The sequence below is a fragment of the Salvelinus namaycush genome, chromosome 37 (genome assembly GCF_016432855.1).
Source record: "Salvelinus namaycush isolate Seneca chromosome 37, SaNama_1.0, whole genome shotgun sequence".
NCBI lineage: Eukaryota > Metazoa > Chordata > Actinopteri > Salmoniformes > Salmonidae > Salvelinus > Salvelinus namaycush.
Window position 1 is genome coordinate 21,376,178 of NC_052343.1, and position 5,969 is coordinate 21,382,146.

Below are 5,969 nucleotides of genomic sequence, written 5' to 3' on the forward strand. Positions count from 1 at the left end.
AGGGGGGAAAGAAAGAAAAAATAAAGACAGAAAGAAAGAGAAGAAATGTCCCATGTAAGGATCCAGGGCTGACAGAACAGAAACACCCCCCTGAGAAAGACTCGGTTGGACTAAACCAACTGAGACCCCCATACCTACTCCATTCCACATCTAATGTTTGGTGTCTACCAGTGGGAGGGCTAGGGCCTGTCAGTCAAAACACTGAGGGCATGCCGCTGTTTCAAAACATGTGCTTAAAGGGTGTGAAGTTTAACTGCAGTGGGGCTGGAAGCAGCAGTAAAAGTCTCCTTCAAATTTAAGAGACAGACATACATCTAGCCCTCTCTCCTCTCTGGTACTGCAGGGGGCTGGATGTTTCTAAGAGACAGACATGCATCAAGCCCTCTCTCCTCTCTGGTACTGCAGGGGGCTGGATGTTTCTAAGAGACAGACATGCATCTAGCCCTCTCTCCTCTGGTACTGCAGGGGGCTGGATGTTTCTAAGAGACAGACATGCATCAAGCCCTCTCTCCTCTCTGGTACTGCAGGGGGCTGGATGTTTCTAAGAGACAGACATGCATCAAGCCCTCTCTCCTCTCTGGTACTGCAGGGGGCTGGATGTTTCTAAGAGACAGACATGCATCTAGCCCTCTCTCCTCTCTGGTACTGCAGGGGGCTGGATGTTTCTAAGAGACAGACATGCATCTAGCCCTCTCTCCTCTCTGGTACTGCAGGGGGCTGGATGTTTCTAAGAGACAGACATGCATCTAGCCCTCTCTCCTCTCTGGTACTGCAGGGGGCTGGATGTTTCTAAGAGACAGACATGCATCTAGCCCTCTCTCCTCTCTGGTACTGCAGGGGGCTGGATGTTTCTAAGAGACAGACATGCATCAAGCCCTCTCTCCTCTCTGGTACTGCAGGGGGCTGGATGTTTGTAAGAGACAGACATGCATCTAGCCCTCTCTCCTCTCTGGTACTGCAGGGGGCTGGATGTTTGTAAGAGACAGACATGCATCAAGCCCTCTCTCCTCTCTGGTACTGCAGGGGGCTGGATGTTTCTAAGAGACAGACATGCATCTAGCCCTCTCTCCTCTCTGGTACTGCAGGGGGCTGGATGTTTGTAAGAGACAGGCATGCATCTAGCCCTCTCTCCTCTGGTACTGCAGGGGGCTGGATGTTTGTAAGAGACAGACATGCATCAAGCCCTCTCTCCTCTCTGGTACTGCAGGGGGCTGGATGTTTCTAAGAGACAGACATGCATCAAGCCCTCTCTCCTCTCTGGTACTGCAGGGGGCTGGATGTTTGTAAGAGACAGACATGCATCAAGCCCTCTCTCCTCTCTGGTACTGCAGGGGGCTGGATGTTTCTAAGAGACAGACATGCATCTAGCCCTCTCTCCTCTGGTACTGCAGGGAGCTGGATGTTTCTAAGAGACAGACATGCATCAAGCCCTCTCTCCTCTCTGATACTGCAGCGGGCTGGATGTTTCTAAGAGACAGACATGCATCAAGCCCTCTCTCCTCTGGTACTGCAGGGGGCTGGATGTTTCTAAGAGACAGACATGCATCTAGCCCTCTCTCCTCTGGTACTGCAGGGGGCTGGATGTTTCTAAGAGACAGACATGCATCTAGCCCTTTCTCCTCTCTGGTACTGCAGGGGGCTGGATGTTTGTAAGAGACAGACATGCATCTAGCCCTCTCTCCTCTCTGGTACTGCAGGGGGCTGGATGTTTCTAAGAGACAGACATGCATCAAGCCCTCTCTCCTCTCTGGTAGTGCAGGGGGCTGGATGTTTGTAAGAGACAGACATGCATCTAGCCCTCTCTCCTTTCTGGTACTGCAGGGGGCTGGATGTTTCTAAGAGACAAACATGCATCAAGCCCTCTCTCCTCTCTGGTACTGCAGGGGGCTGGATGTTTCTAAGAGACAGACATGAATCAAACACTGTCTCCTCTCTGGTACTGCAGGGGGTTGGATGTTTCTGCTGTCATGTGTCACATCACATCAGCCTCGCCATGTGACAGTTATGAGTGATACAAACTAGTGCACCAGAAAGCAGTTAGGATGGTCTTCTGCTGTGTTCTGTCTACATTCATCATTGTATAATTGCATGAGATTGTTTTTGCCTAATAGACCAGATTGACAGATAAAAAGGGTGAACACACACACACGCATTCAAGCACACACACACATTTACACATACATAAACACACACACAAACACACACAGTCTGTAGCCTTTAGGATGTGTGTGATGAGTTGAATAAACTGTTTTGTTTTGTCCTAATCCCTATAACCCAGGCTTTTGTCTGCTGGCTCTGTGGAGATGAGAGATGTCACTCACTGCTGTAAGCTTCCTCTATCCTCTGATGACACATGATCCTATCTTTAATGTACCTTATTTTTCTGTGTGTGTGTGTGTGTGTGTGTGTGTGTGTGTGTGTGTGTGTGTGTGTGTGTGTGTGTGTGTGTGTGTGTGTGTGTGTGTGTGTGTGTGTGTGTGTGTGTGTGTGTGTGCACTTGTGTATGTGTCTATGTCTGTGTTCATATAGCGAGTGTTTTTTGGCTGTACAATGTCTTTGGTGAGATTGAAATTAGTATTGAACACCAGTTATGCACGTTGGTCATGTCTAACAGCCTTTTACAGGTGCTGGGATATACTCAGCTCTGCTTAATGGTGCATTTAGCAGCTACAATAACTAACTCGGTGGAGGGACTGGATGATAAAGCACATACTGTGAGACACACACAAACACATGTACGCACGTGCACACACACACACATGCATAAATGAACACAAATACACACACACACAATAAAGCACAAATGCACGCACACACATACAGTGGCTTGCGAAAGTATTCACCGCCTTGGCATTTTTCCTATTTTGTTGCCTTACAACCTGGAATTAAAATTGATTTTTGGGGGGGTTGTATCATTTGTATTACACAACATGCCTACCACTTTGAAGATGCAATTATTTATTTTTTAACAAACAAGAAATAAGACCAAAAAATTTAAAACTTGAGTGTGCATAACGTTCACCCCCCAGAAGTCAATACTTTGTAGAGCCACCATTTGCAGCAATTACAGCTGCAAGTCTCTTCGGGTATGTCTCTATAAACTTGGCACATCTACCCATTGGGATTTTTGCCCATTCTTCAAGGCAAAACTGCTCCAGCTCCTTCAAGTTGGATGGGTTCCGCTGGTGTACAGATTCTCAATTGGATTGAGGTCTGGGCTTTGACTAGGCCATTCCAAGACATTCATTCCAAGACATTTAAATAAGCCACTCGAGTGTTGCTTTAGCAGTATGCTTAGGGTCATTGTCCTGCTGGAAGGTGAACCTCTCAAATCTCTGTAAAACTGAAACAGGTTTCCCTCAAGAATTTCTCTGTATTTAGCGCCATCCATCATTCCTTCAATTCTGACCAGCTTCCCAGTCCCTGCCGATGAAAAACATCCTCACAGTATGATGCTGCCACCACCATGCTTCACTGTAGGGATGGTGTTCTCGTGGGTGATGAGAGGTGTTGGGTTTGCCCCAGACATAGCGTTTTCCTTGATGGCCAAAAATCTAAATTTTTGTCTCTTTCGACCAGAGTACCTTCTTCCATATGGTTGGGTAGTCTCCCTACTTGCCTTTTGGTGAACACCAAACGTGTTTGCTTATTTTTTCTTTAAGCAATGGCTTTTTCTGGCCACTCTTCCGTAAAGCCCAGCTCTGTGGAGTGTATGGCTTAAAGTGGTCCTATGGACAGATACTCCAATCTCCGCTGTGGAGCTTTGCAGCTCCTTCAGGGTTATCTTTGGTCTCTTTGTTGCCTCTTTGATTAATGCCCTCCTTGCCTGGTCCATGAGTTTTGGTGGGCGGCCCTCTCTTGGCAGGTCTGTTGTGGTGCCATATTCTTTAAATTTTTTTATCATGGATTGAATGGTGCTCCGTGTTCAAAGTTTCTGATATTTTTTTATAACCCAACCCTGATCTGTACTTCTCCACAATGTTGTCCCTGACCTGTTTGGAGAGCTCCTTGGTCTTCATGGTGCCGCTTTCTTGGTGGCGCCCCTTGCTTAGTGGTGTTGTAGACTCTGGGTCCTTTCAGAACAGGTGTATATATACTGAGATCATGTGATAGATCATGTGACACTTAGATTGCACACAGGTAGACTATGTTTAACTAATTATGTGACTTCTGAAGGTGATTGGTTGCACCAGATCTTATTTAGGGGCTTCATAGCAGAGGGGTGAATACATATGCACTCTTTCCATTTATTACATTTTATTTGATATTTTTGAAGCAAGTCATTTCATTTCACTTCACCAATTTTGACTATTTTGTGTATGTCCATTACATGAAATCCAAATAAAAATCAATTTAAATTACAGGTTGTAACGCAACAAAATAGGAAAAACGCCAAGGGGGATGAATACTTTTTCAAGGCACTGTACACACTGTGAAACTACAGATTGTCTGACGAGTATTTTTCTCCGCTCATACAGGAGTAATAAAGGCTTAGTGAACTAATTTGGTGGGAATTTATCAGGGGTGCTGCAGCACCCTCAGCACCCCTACTACCCACTGTTATGTCTTCATTAGTCTTAGATGTGGCGTGGACAATTAAAGGCTATTAAAATATCCAACATGACAAGTGAAAGTTTTATGTTCATGTTTCTTTCATTTGCAGCATAAAAACGTTATTTTTACCTTTTATTATTTATTATTTTATTTTACCTTAATTATCCTTTTGTTTCGAGGACTTAGTCTAAAATTACACCATCAGTTATTTTTCCTTGACAGTGTTCTCATTAATGACCAACAACGAGTGATTAAAGATATTATTTACATGAAATAGTGAACACTAATAATCAGTCCAGTAGGATAGCAGATAGGCTTAACCTTTTATATATTTTTCTTGAATTCAACACTTTCGGCTAATTAATGTATTTGGATCAGACCCAGTTGTGTGAAGGGGATCGTGCCTGGGCTCTGATATCCCTCATAAAGACCATATGATCTAATAATTACCCTGCTAACGATATCATCATCCATCCCCCACTCCACTCCCTCCGCCACACACCGCTGTTCTCCTTCAAAAACAGAGAGAGATACCATGTACTGTGTCAAATCACCTCAGGTAAATTATGTCTCGTTAAAATAACTCAGGGCCGAGGGTAGAACTAGGTGGACCACAACCAGTAAAGACAATTGTTTGACCTTAGCAGTTTTCGAATTGGATTCCTGTAGAAAAAAAAATGAAACTTTGGTTTCAACTTTTGTTTGTTTAACTGGAAACGTTGTGAAGCCTTTTGTGTTTGTAAGTCCTTTGACTTGAAGCTCTGTGCCGCCTGCTGTACTTGGCTAAAGCCTAGCTAATTAAGCTTCATGAGTTGGGAGCCTAAAACAGCGGTTCCAGCTGTGATGGTTCACCACATTACAGAGCCCCACGGACCTCTTCTGCTGTGATTAATTACTAAAATAATGATTCACTTAGTAGCCTCTGCTCCCACTCAGCTCAAATGATTCCCCACTGGAGCTATTCCCCACATAACGTTCGGTCATAAGTTTGGGTCAAATGTAAAATCATTTGCATGTAAATGCATCAAATGTCTGCAGCTGGAAGTGCTTGCATGTGTTGTTCAACCAGCTCAGATGCTCTAGACTAGGTCACCAGTTTGGATCTTCTTTTACAATATTTAAAAAAAGTGTGTGTGCATATGTGTGTGTGTGCGTACGTGTGGCATCATAGTTTCTCCTACCTCTCCTCGGCACAGTGAGTAACATGACCACTCAGGTATGTCTGATTCTCACCTTCGTGTTTAATCTTAGCAAACACATCCTAAATAGATCTCTACTATCCCTAAAGACACCCTCTCTTCTCACAACCCATCACTTCTCCCCTCTCTTAAAGAAGACATATGTATTATGTCAGCCGGTAATAAAGTATCTGATAAGTACATGGCTTGTGTTTACTAACAAGTAAAGGTGAAATT